At 37.1% G+C, this 13,203-nt stretch overlaps 1 protein-coding gene across 1 annotated transcript in view; it reads left to right on the forward strand.

Annotated features, from left to right (window-relative positions):
- Positions 1-6,148: 6,148 nt before the first annotated feature.
- The window catches only part of MEGF11 (multiple EGF like domains 11), a 334,716-nt gene continuing 327,661 nt past the window's right edge, over positions 6,149-13,203 (forward strand). Inside the window, exon 1 of the mRNA XM_067555545.1 lies at positions 6,149-6,217. The gene's annotated coding sequence lies outside the window, so the exon portion shown is untranslated. The remainder of the gene's footprint in view (positions 6,218-13,203) is intronic.

The following is a 13,203-nucleotide window of genomic DNA, read 5'->3' on the forward strand; positions in this document are numbered from 1 at the left end:
GCTGGATTCACAAAACACTTTCATCTGACATACGCAGAAGTATTTATTGTGGTGATGCTACATTGATAACCTTCAGCATTAAAAGTCAATGATTTATACATAATCCAGGCCTCCTTCTCTTCTTTGGTGCTATGTGGTTCTCCCCCTCTTTCCGAGTTAGTCAGTTTCCTCTCTCATCCTCCTTCTGGGCTGTTTCTAAGGCTTGGTCTACACTTAAAAATTAGGTTGACATAGTTATGATGCTCAGGGGTGTGAAAAATTCATACCCTTGAGTGCCGTAGCTATGCTGACTCGACTCCTGGTATAGCAGCAGCTAAGCTGATGGAAGAATGCTTCCATCAACCTGGCTACTGTTGCTCGGAGAGGTGGAGTTCCTATAGCAATAGTAAAATCTCTTCTGGCACTTGAGGAATCATCTACTGTATGATGCTACAGAGCTGGCATGCCATAGTGTAGACATGGCCTAAGAAAATTTTCAAGTTGAAGAGTGGCTTGATGTGGCTTGTCTCCAGAGGTCAGTTTAAGGACCTGTGTTCATTTTATATTACATGAGCCTAATTTTAGTCTACTTCTTCCCTACAGGAGAATGCTTGTTCTGGCTCTTTTTCTGCAACATGTGACTGTTGTGCTCTACTTCGTATGCTCCCTGAAAATCCAGTGAGTTCAGAGACTGCAGGAGTTCTGCAGCCAGAGCTGGGCAGGAGATTTCTGGGGGTAGGCCTGTACTCAAGGAATAGGGTGTTGTCAGTCCATTCTAATATGTATGGTGTTTTGACCCAGATGCCCTGCATCTTCTTTCTCCTGACCTTGGCAGAATAATCTGAGTGCCAAGACAAGAATGTGGGTTTACTGTTAGTAAAAAGGCCTCTTTTAATAGAGAAAGCATCTGTTTCATAAGCCAGTAAATATGGGAAATTTTCTTTTTGTCCCCAGAATGGGCCAGGTCAGGAGGATAAAAAAGTATTTCTTTTTCATACAGTGGAAGTATCACTTATTCCAAGGGGTGATTCTCACTTGGGATGAATGCATTTAAATTGATTTTTACTTGATACTCTTTTCTTAATTGAATAATTTTAATTGAGAGCTCTTCACTATGATGCAAACCTCCCATTCAGTTAATTGAGTTCAAATTCATTAAGAGTGGGATCTGACCCATAGTGATCCTGGTAATGGGATACAGAGCCTTTCAACTTGAGGCCATGGACTAGAGTGTTATTTAAGATGATAGGCACCAAAAAGTGTTATCTGATGGCTGTTTGGTGGCCTTTGTGAAATGAGTGAGTGGTTTCAATCCACTGTGTTGCTGTCAGGATTTCACATCACAAAAGTGTCCATCCATCATGAGTCTTGTTGGCATTATCCTGCAGAGACCAAGCACTGGATCGCCCTAAGAGAAAGCTTTTTCAGATCAGCATTAGGTCGTGCTTAAGACGGCAGTGTGGAGAAAGCTTATGTTGCTGTTGCTTGTGTCAGACCTGTTTGGTGGAAAATGGACTTAAATTTCCACTGTTGCCAATGCAGCACCTTTCATGAGCACTAAATTCATTTATAAGCATAATTAAAAATAACTCCTGTCACTTTGCTTCTACTGTTAAGAGGCAGTATTGCAGATTTGTAAATGTTGTGTTCACTTCAGCTATGAACACGTGACCTTATCTATAGGTAAATCGTTTTCCATATTTTAAAATTGGTGTTCTGTATATTCTGGTTTGCTTTCTTCCTCACTGCTTTGCTCAGAAAAAAAATAGCAATACTTACATCAACTATTTAATTCTTGCATTAAAGGAGAAATCACTAATGCCTGTGTGTGGAAAACAGTCAAATTTAGTAGGCGATATCCTAAATTACGAGATAAGCTCCTTGTGCATGAGAGTTGAAGCACAGGATTATTTAATTATTTTTATTTAAAATGTTGCTCACTGAGATAGCCTTGGAAGATAGATATATCTAGCCATCTGTTTTTCATGAAGACCTTACAGGATCTAATTTTCAAATTCAGTGTCTGAAGTTAAGTATCTGAATACCTGGTTTAGTCATAGCAAGTGCTGATGTAAGCAACGCAAATGAGAATATATAGATGCTGAATGGATAGATCCAATGCGCACTGCAGTCAATAGGGATCTTTCCTTGAATTTCAGTGGATTATGGATCAGGCCCTAAATGAGATTTGATGTCTAGAGAGGCACCCAATTTTGTAAAGTGGACTCAGAGTGTTATTCAGTAAAATTTCAATTCAATTAAATTCCTCTGTCATACAGAAGGACCTGTTGGTTTTAAAAGAAGCATGTCTGTTAAAAATTGTATCTGAGTTTCTAATTATGTAAAACTTAGAAAAGCCATCAATTTTCCTTTAGTCATGCCACCTCCCATAGATATATGCCCAGGTAATCATTTTCCAAATAGCAAGAAATTTAATTTTGTAAATTGAGGCATTGTCTTGACTTATCTACCTGCTCCTCTGGATTTTCTTATCAAATACTGTAGAAAAGTCTAAATCATCCATCTGAAAAGTGGTGAAATACAACAAAAATAACAACAACAAAAAGGTGGTTGTATGCTAAAATACAATAATGCATTAAAATTAATCAATTTCCTCCAGCTGAGGGACAATAATTTAGGAAACATTTTAATTACTAAAACTGGATCAGTATTTTAGAGAAGGGTGGATTCATCCTACTAAGCACTGGAGAATCCTCCTCGCAGGAGTCCATAAAAGCACTGTTGTTTTCAAATCGCTGTCTTCCATCATAATGCTTCTGGAGAGAAATTTGATTTTTTTTTTTTTTTAGTGCAGCTTTTAAGTAAAATGTCGAGTGGACAGCAGGCAGATGCATTAACTGTTCTATGAACTGTACTGGACTTTACATGCACACTGCAATTAAAAAAGTTTCTTTTAGAAGTGATTTTGTTGCAAGTTGCTTTATAATACACATTTAATGTCAAATTTTCCATCTGCACTGTTTGGCCATCATATTAATAATGTAAAATTAGCACTGCTCTGTGTCTGTCTTCTGTTCAACAACTGCCAGAGGAACACAGAAACTGCCATACTGGATCAGACAAAACAGTCCCTTTGGTCCAGTATGCTGCTTCAGAGGGAGATATGTAATCAGCAAACATGCCCATAGCAGAAGTTTCTCCCCAATCTCAGGCAGTGAATAGGTAGCACATGCTCTGAAGCGTGAAGGTTTATATCATTTATACACTTTTTAATCCTATTTACCAGAACTGTGGATGTTCTGATTATTTATAAAAATGACCTCATCTTTCACACCTTGGGTGCAGATCAGTCCTGCCCAGAGTATGAATACTTCTGCCTGTGTTTGTGTGGGAGGCAGGTGACACACAGATACAGATGTGTGGATCATGCATCTTGACCTCTGTATCCTAACCTGTAATATGCCTTAGGGAGTGTTGTCATTGAAGTCCTGCAAAGGGGCCTCTTGCAAGAGACACTGAAACAGGATAACAGAAAAGGTCTTATGGCATGTACCTAATGCACCAGGCAGATGGGCTTTGAAGTTAAAATACACATTTACTGTGGAAGTCTTAATTCTAATTTAGTACCTTTTTAGTACTATAATTTACAACAGGTGCAAAAGTTTTACTAGAGAATCAGAACCAATAACCATATAAGCTGCAGTAGCCATGCTGCATATTTGATTTCAAATTAGAAAATGTTCAGGAATGTATTCTTTTGCTGCTGCTGAGGGGGATTGTAGTCTTGTCATTCTTAATGGATCTATTTTAATTTCAAAACTATGGCCCTGATTCAGCAAAGCACTTTGGTAGATGTTTAACTTTAAGCACATGCTGAAGTCCTGTTGAAATCCAAAGCTAAATTTAAACATGTGCTTAAGTGCTTTGATGTTTCACAGCCCAAGTGTGTGATTCTGCTCTTGCATGAGTTTGAGTAGAGGCGCCTATTTACATCAACACACCCAAGAGCAGAATTTAGCCCTATAACAACATATTGTGTAAGGTAAGTAAATCTTTATGCTTGATTGTAGAGCAGTCAAGAAAAGCTGAATATCATAATTTAAAAGTACCTATGAAGTTATGGGAGGATAGTTCCCAGAATGATTATTACGGCTCTGCAGTTTCTGTTTTGGAGACATTGAAACAAAATTACTGAAAATTAAGCTGCATTAATAGGCATATTCTTTCATTTTTCAGTAATTATTCTGTCACCCACCTAATTTTTTTTTTCTTTCTTGAAGCAGTTTTTATTGGTACTTAAAATTGCTGTAGGACAAGTGAAAGCAACCTAATTGAGATTCATAAATCCACTTTTTAATAAGCACAATTAGGAATAGTTATTAGAGAGCAGCTTGAAAACATCAGGGATAAGATTTTACCATAGAAGGCTTTTTATGCAGTTTGAAACATCGTTTGATACCAAAATCTAAATTAGATCACCAGAGAAATGAATCTGCTATTTAAAAGCTAATTTGTACACAGAAAGTTAATTCTGAGTATTCTTGTTGATAAAAAAAATGATTAGGTCTTGTTAAGTTGCCTGTTTTTGGAATGAAGGTCTGATTTGTAAGATGTTTCTCCTATCTATTAAAATATGAGAAGTGGCTACTTGATTACATTGAGTATATTTGTGTCCAGCGGCTGTGTAATATAACTTCAACATCAGTCAGTTCTTCTGTTATCTAAATTGTGTAGAGAAGCATACTGGGCTTCATCCAAAGAACATTCAGTTCAAAGAAAAGTTCATTGACTTCAGTGGGTTTTGGATCAGGCCCATCAGGCCAAATTTTCAAAAATGCCTAACTGATTTAGGAGCTTAAGGGGCAGATTTTCAAAGGTATTTAGGTGCCTAAAGATGCAGATAGGTACATAATGGGATTTTCAAAAGTGCTTAAACAGATTAGGTGTCTAGTGCCAAAGTCATTAAGTTTTTGTTCTAAAAAGAACCAATGTTTTTGAGATTAGTCTTTCCCATTGAGGAAATTTGCTTATCATCAAATTTCTTCTTTTTTTAAAATGCACCAAAAAACACTTTAAATTAAATCCTTATGTTGAGTATGTCTGATATTATTCAGTTGTGTTTTGCAATAGTGGAAATCTAGCTATTTGAAAATCCTTATTAAAACATTTGATTTTCACATTAATTTTATTTCAATGCAGACTTTATTTTGGAACCACTATTGCAACAATGAACAAATGCTTTTAGCTTAATTGAACAGAGTGTCTTAAAACAGCAACTCATCAGTCAACTTTGAGTTTGTTGTTCCTTTCAGTTATGGTTAATTGTATTTGCTTGCAGGGTTTAGCCAAATCAATGTAAATGACAGAAGATATTTTAGGAATACACAGATAAACAATTGTCAGCCACAATAAGCCAACTACAAACAATAAAAATGTTTAAACATTTATAAACATGCATCCATAATGTAATTTCATTGAAGTCAGTGGCGTTACACCAGGACTGAATTTGCCCCACAATCAAATAATTCTTATCAAATTAGGTAGTATTTTCAGAGTTAGATGGGCGTTAACAATGTACATAGATGTGAAAGGAGCATTTAGTACATTTCTGATTGATATCAGATAATTTACATCCCACTACATTGATCTTTTGTGACCAGATGTAACAAAACATGTGCAAAAGGGAGGGCAGTGGGCAAGGCAGCAAACTTTTCTCTGCTGTATCTGTGCAACCTCATTGGCTTTAGGGAAGGTGCCTGGGTGAAACCAAGAGCTCTCTTCTGCTGTAGCTGTTTGGTTAGCAGATGTTCAGACTGAAGGCAATAGAGAGTAAAAGTATTGATAGATGGCAAAGTGAGTTTTGGAGTGCTACGACTTGTTTGCCTGTTTTTCAGCAATTGTGTGTTTCTGAGACTGCTTCTTCTGCTTAATTACCATCACACTAATGGGAAAAGGTCCAAAAGGGCTGGTTTGTTGGTGGATTGCTTGTGCTCCCAAGTACTGTGTGGCAGATGTGAAACACAGACTTGACTTGTGAGATATATATACTTGCTGCCTTCTGCACCTTGTAGCAGAGTTAATAAATTAGTTGTTAATTATTATGTAGCACCTTGTATCTCCAAAGGATCCCAACATGGTTTATAAATTAGACACTGATGGCATACCTAGATAATTTCACCTGCTTCTTTGGTGGAACACAGCAATGCACAGCAGTTTAGGACAGGAAGTGAAGAAGAATGTTTCTGTTGACTGCAGGGGAGATTTAAGTACATTAAATGTATGTACTACAGTTGGCTGGGACACTTCTCTGATTTGCAAAATTGCCTCAGGAATTTCAGTGAGTACAAGTGAGCAGAACTTCTGTTGTCCATCTCATACAAAGATGGCACAGCGTCTCCTATGTCAGAAGGGTTAAGGTCTGGTTGAGAATATCACCTATAACCTTTTGCAGCCTCTTTCACATTATTTTGAGGTCTCCTATCCTAAGAGATCTGAGTGAGATGAGAGAAGCTCACCCACCCAATGTACTGTAGCATAGCTGGAGGCAGTGAGTAGTGCCCTCTCTTCTTTTTGCTTTCTCCCAGCGGTTCCTCTCACTACAAGAGTACTTAATAGAATGAGGATAATTTTAATTTTTTAAAAGCCTATGGTGGGCGTAGAACAGACCTTTCTTTCCTTCCCAGGTGTTGTTCCCTTACTTTTCTTAGACCAACCTCTTCATGCTGTCCCTTTTTCTTTCTCAGCCTCTGAGTGGCTAACTAGCTGCTTCCTTTTGCTACTCAAACCCATTCTTTTACTGAAAGAGTTCACCCACCAAAGGTCACATGGGGGGAGTGTTTCCAATTAGCTTATTATGTGTGAACGTCAGATTCCTGGGGCTTGATGGCAGGTGGTAAATGATTGCATGCTCTCGGCCCCCCCGCTGTGTTAGGTCCCTGCTTCTTTCAGTTGAAATGCCTTTAAGCCAGCCCTGTAGAGAATAAAAGCAAAAGTGACCGTTAATGCTCCTGCTCTGTTTATGAACTAGTTGCAGCTGCAGTTTGTTGACCATTCAGATTGCTTTGGTGTAAGATTTCAGGTGGAAACGTTTTATGAGTGAAGATCTTTCTATTTAGAGCTATATTTTATTATATTTTTGACACTGCTTCCATTTTATTATTAACTTTATCTGAATAATCAAATTCAGTGCAGGGTAAGAAGTACAATCTGCCAGAGTTTATATGCATAATTCCTTTTAATGTATTGGCACATCAAGAAGAAAATATACCTCTTGGTGTTCTCAAAGTCTCAGCTTGAATATAAAAGATGCATTTCTGCAGCAAATGTACACATATGCTGCCATTATAAGGCCACTGCAAGCGACATTTTCAAAGTCTGCAAAATGTACGAGCCAAACAAAATAGGGGTGCACTCCTTGACCACAGAAATCCTCAAGTCTTAGTGCACAAATGGTTATTTCTGGATATAAATGTGGGGCTTTGATTGCACAAAGGATGCACATGCATTTTGCACAGTTTACCTGTTTACAGGGCTTTGAAAATTAGGACGTAAATTACAGGGACAATTTGCAGTGAATTACTTTAGTACTATCATTTGAAGCCTTGGGAGACTTCAGAGCATTAAGAACTACTTCAGATTGAAATCCTCCATGGAGAACTATGTGAGATGAAGCATCAGGAAAATTACATTCTTATGTCATTCTCCATTTAGCCAAAAGGACTACTGTTCTTGTGTCTCTGAATGTGGGAGTATAGGGTAATAGTTATGTTAGCAGCACTTCAAAGTACGTTTTCCTGTATTAGATCACTAATGGCGATCACTAGCTCTGGAGATTATACATTTATTTTTAAATTTAAATTTCTATTTTCCAAACTTCGAGATCGAGTTTTACTATTTTTTTCTAATTTTGTTAGAAATACGCCACTTAGCTTCATTGCTGATAGAAACATGCATTATAAGTGTCTAACTCTACATTTTGTTTGCCTGTATAGGAAATGTAATTTTTCCCGTCAAGACAATGTCATTTTCCGATGTATTCTGTGCTACTCTAATGGAATGAATTAATGTTTGTATTATTGTGACAGTCTGTTTTGTTAAAAATAAAAAGGGTAAATTAAAGTTGAGCTGCTTTAAGCGTATCATGAACATTCAGCACTCAACACATCTCCTTGCAGGCCTCTAGGGCTGTTTTTAATATGCAAAAAGGTGATGGGGTTGCCATAAATTCATGGCTTTTGCTAAGCATATAACAAAATCATTTATCTTTATGATGGACATAAAAAATCAGAAAACAGCAATAGCATCAGGGCAAAGAGAGGTCATATTGGCAAACATTTTAGAATTATTTTTAAACAGTAATTTTTTAACCCCATATTGCTTATTAATTGTGAGCAAATTGTATACATTCTGGGCCAGACCTTCATCTGGTGAAGCTCTTATTTACCCCAGCTGTGGATTTGGCTATCGGTTTATAGAGAAACGCTTCAGGGGCATAGGCAGTCAGAATCTTTAAAGAGTGCAGACAGAAAGTTAATAATATTGGGATCACAGTGGGGGTGATTATATTTACTAGCTTGAATACATTTTGACTGCACACCAAGAAATATCAGTGTAAGAGTTAATTACAACAACTCATTACAGTTGAAACCCTACTCATCAGTATTTCTATTACACAAATATTCATCTTAATATATTTTGAGTGGCACAGTGTGAATATTGGTGCTAATTTTCATCAATATCTTTATCAGCCACTGTTTTTAAGCTTCCTTGACTGCATACTGGAAAAGCTTCGTGTTTTGAGAAATGGCAATGATAATAAATATTACTTTTGTATATATTACATGAAAGTAGGTGGTTTTGCAGTTTTTCTGGCTAACTTGCATAAATCTCAAGGTCACATGGGGTGTGATTTGTTCATGAATAGAGACATTCGTTGCCTCATTGAAATGCCCAGGCAGTAAGAGTGGAAACTTTTTAGTTTAGCTAATGCTAGCTTTTATTGGAACTTTACACATTTCTCCATTCTCTTTTTCTTCCTGCAGTTATGTTTTTTATTGTATTTCTTGTTGTATATGATTGCAAATGTTATAACTAACACTTTTTTGTCAGCTGATGGTATAATGTACCATGTTAAACTATTTCCTTTTTATCTTTCCCTTGATCATATATTTAATTTCCTGAATGGATGTGAAATTGTATCATTTTATCTTTCTAAAATACTGAGCAAGAAACTAACTCTATTCAATATTCTTATTTTAAATGCTATTAACTTCTAATGCATAAAACTTATCCTCAAACTTGTGTGGTCGGTTCTATAACAAATTCTTGTTTCACTGTAAATTACATTATGTTCAAGTCAAACATGCATTAGACTAATATTCATTCTTACTGTTGGTTTTTGCAGTTTTTCTGCTTTTGACAGACACCGAATGGGCCCAGAGTACCCCGATGTAACTAAGCTTACTGGCTGTATGTTTTATTGACAGGGGCATACTGACAAGGGTTAAGACAAAGGTCTTCTGCAATCGAATTTAAAGTATTCAGATAAATTAGTGATACTCAGACTGATGCTTGTGAGCTGCAAGTGGATCTTTAATGTGTCTCCTGCAGCTCTTTGTAGCACATGATGTTAAAACACTGTGATTTAATTATTAACCAATCATCAAGATACTTTTACTATGTTATTAACCAATTGTAGATGATAAAATAATAATACTAGGCCAGTCATTTTTCTCTGAGACTAATGTATATAAGCAAATGAAACAATGAATTCACACTACTGTGGCTCTTTTGGGTAATTGTGATGGCTAATTTGGCTCCTGACCACTGACGTCTGAGTATCACTGAAGTAAATAAATATTAAAAATCAGTTAAATATTATCCCATCCAACCACTATTTCAGTAAAGGGGGGGGGGAACACCCCAAAGTAAGCATTACAAAGTAAAATGGCTTTCTTACTCCTTAATCTTCCTTGGGATTTGTTATAACATCTTATAAACTTTGTATAATGGGGCTGGCCAATAAGAGCTAGTGAAATGATCCTGAAGATCAGTGTTTCTGGATCACTTTAAAGGTCCCATAAGCCACTTATTTGCATTAATATTCTAGCATAGGAGTGAAGCAAGTTTATCTTAATGGACATCTTGGGCACAAGACTGAGAATGCTGGTAGCATCTTTCTGATAGAAGGCATGGTGTTTACTCTTTCAAGTTGCCAGCTGAGTCAGAAGATTTTTCTGACTGCCAACAACAACAAAGAAAGGAACATCCCTTATAAATATATAGCAAATTGTATGATTGTATTTGCATTTCATTCTAATGGATGGCTGATAAAAAGCATATGCTCATTTTGACTGTTGCATTTGCTTTGAGCTTCTCTTGATCACAAATGTAAATGCTGGATCAGATTCATCTGCAGTGCAAGTCTCTGGTCTTCAATGGAGTTAAAGCAGGGATGAATTTGGTCTGATACGTTTTAAGTGAGTTATCTGACTTCATTCACCTCTCTCATCATCCTCCCTCACTGGTCCTCTGTTGGACAGTATCAGCATAAGCTAATGCTCACTGGGTGAATCACGAAGCTAGCATATTTTTATTCATAAGCATTGTCTTAACCTGCTGCAGGATCTGTGATTTAGCCTACCAGAAACATGGCTAATGTCATTGCCCTGCCATGGTGAACATGTGCGCACCATGAGTACATTTCTTTTTCTTATAAGGAAGCAGGTAATGTTTTCCTTCTCAAATATATAACTATTAGCCAGAAGAGAGTCATTTGTATTCAGAGTTATTTGAGAGTCATTGTATTCAGACACTGTTCTGGTGATTGCTCTTTATTTCAGTTAAATATTTCATTGCAAAAACACAGGAGTTTTAACACTGTGTGGTGAAGAAATTGTTTTGTAGCTTATTTAATGTTGTTTCTTTATTCGAGAACTGTAGAATTATGATTTATTTTACATTAAATACATGATCAGCTGCCTTATTGAAAACAATTGCTGCAAGCAGGGCATAATAAGAGCCAGAATTTTCAGGCCAGCTTTTATTGTTCCAGGCACAGTTTGCATCACAAATATTTGTGTCCACAGTGAATTACTCGTGAAAATATTCGTAGTTGAGGTCAACCATAACCAGCTGGCTAGTGGGCACAAACAGATAGACATCTAACTAGTCATATATCCTGCTGCAGATTGGAGGTGATAAGGATGCAGGTGTAGTTATTTCCTGGCACAAAATTCTTCCCACCAGAAGGGATGCCCATCTGAAACTCCCCATTAGTCTCTTTCAGTCTATCTAGTCTGGGTTTGATTTTCTGATTCAGGCATGAAGCTTTTAGGAGAACAAAGATATAACAATTTTAGCTAACATTTTGTCTGCACACAAAAAATACATCAGAAGATTTATGCAATGTTCAAGGCTTGAGCCTTATGTAGAGATTGATAAATAAGTAGAATAATTGCACAGACCACAGTAAATTGGATGGCTCACTGCTGGGCTGCACATCTCAAAACCTTTTGTAATTTGCAAATACCATGGATGTAAAAAAAAAACCAAAAAAAAACCTCCTTCTTTTTATATGATTATCCCTCTGAAGACAGGAAGCATCAGAAAATATGCCAGGTGTCTGGGACATCTTTTTAAAGTTACTCTTTCTCTCTCTCTCTCTGATAAATGGTGACTGATGATCTTTAAAGAGTACTGCTCTGGTGCATTGGGGTATTGCTTCAAATCTAGTTGCTGTTGCAGACATTTTTAAATTATTTCAGACCAGGCCAATAGCATTTCTGTAGTGTGTATACAGAATGCAGAGGTCTCTTCAAGTGTTGGTATGATCTTGAAAAAGTTGGTCTCGCTCTATACAGCCTGCAAGTGACTACTTTTTTGAAATAACTATCTCTCAGTTACCAACCTCTGCTTCTTTCCTTTGTACCAATTTAATACCTGGATAGGATTCTTTAAAAGGGTCTCTTCTAGGTTGCACATTACTCCTATATGTCACAGGTTACCCTGTCTCTACAGTAACCTAGTAGACTTTCCAATTATATATGAAAAAGTTCATTTCTAAAAATGTGTGACATGAAACACATAGCACTGCACAGAGTTAGAGACAGTCTCTGTCCCAAAAAGTTTACATTCCATAAAGACGAGTGCAAAGTACTGCACTTAGGAAAGAAAAATCCAATGCACAACTACAAAATGGGGAATAACTGGATAGGCAGTAGTACTGCTGAAAAGGATCTGGGGATCAGTGGATCACAAACTGAATAGGAGTCAACCATGTGATGCAGTTGCAAAAGTGGCTCATCTCATTCTGAGGTGTATTAACAGGAGTGTTGTATGTAAGACATGGGAGGCAATTCTCTTGTTCTGCTTAGCTCTGGTGAGGCCTTAGCTGGAGTATTGTGTCCTGGACACCACACTTTAAGAAAGCTGTGGATAAATTGGAATGTGTCCAGAGGAGAGCAAAAAAATGATAAAAGGTTTAGAAATCCTGACATATGAGGAAAGGTTAAAAAATGGCCATGTGTAATCTTGAGAAAAGAAGACTTAGGAGGGACAGTCTTCAAATATATGAAGGGCTGTTATAAAGAGGACTGTGAATTGATTGTTCTCCATCTCCACCAAAGGTAGGACAAGAAGTAATTGGCTTACTCTGCAGCAAGGGAGATTTAGGTTAGATGTTAGGAAAAACTTTCTAACTCTTTAGCGGTAGTTAAACTCTGGAATAGGCTTCTAAGGGAGGTTGTGGAATCCCCATCATTGAAGGTTTTTAAGAACAGGTTGGACAAACACCTGTCAAGGATGGTTTAGCTTTACTTGGTCCTGCCTCAGCAACAGGGGGCTGATCTCAATGGCCTATGTGTGCGGCGGCAGTCAAAAAAGCTAACAGAATGTTGGGAATAATTAGGAAAGGGATAGATAATAAGACAGAAAATATCATATCGCCACTTTATAAATCCATGGTACATCCACATCTAGAATACTGTATGCAGATCTGGTTGCCCCATTTCAAAAAAGATATATTGGAATTGGAAAAAGTACAGAAAAGGGCAACTAAAATGATTAGGGGTATAGAAAAGCTTTCATATGAGGAGAGATTAATAAAACTGGGATTTCTCAGCTTAGAAAAGGGACGACTAAGGGGACACATGACAGAGGTCTATAAAATTATGACTAGTGTGAAGAAAGTAAATAAGGAAGTGTTATTTACTCCTCCTCATAACACAAGAACTAAAGGTCATCAAATGAAATTAATAGGCAGCA

The sequence above is a fragment of the Emydura macquarii genome, unplaced genomic scaffold (assembly GCF_026122565.2).
Source record: "Emydura macquarii macquarii isolate MOO-44397 ecotype Brisbane River unplaced genomic scaffold, CSIRO-AGI_Emac_v2 contig_1644, whole genome shotgun sequence".
Taxonomy (NCBI): Eukaryota; Metazoa; Chordata; order Testudines; family Chelidae; genus Emydura; species Emydura macquarii.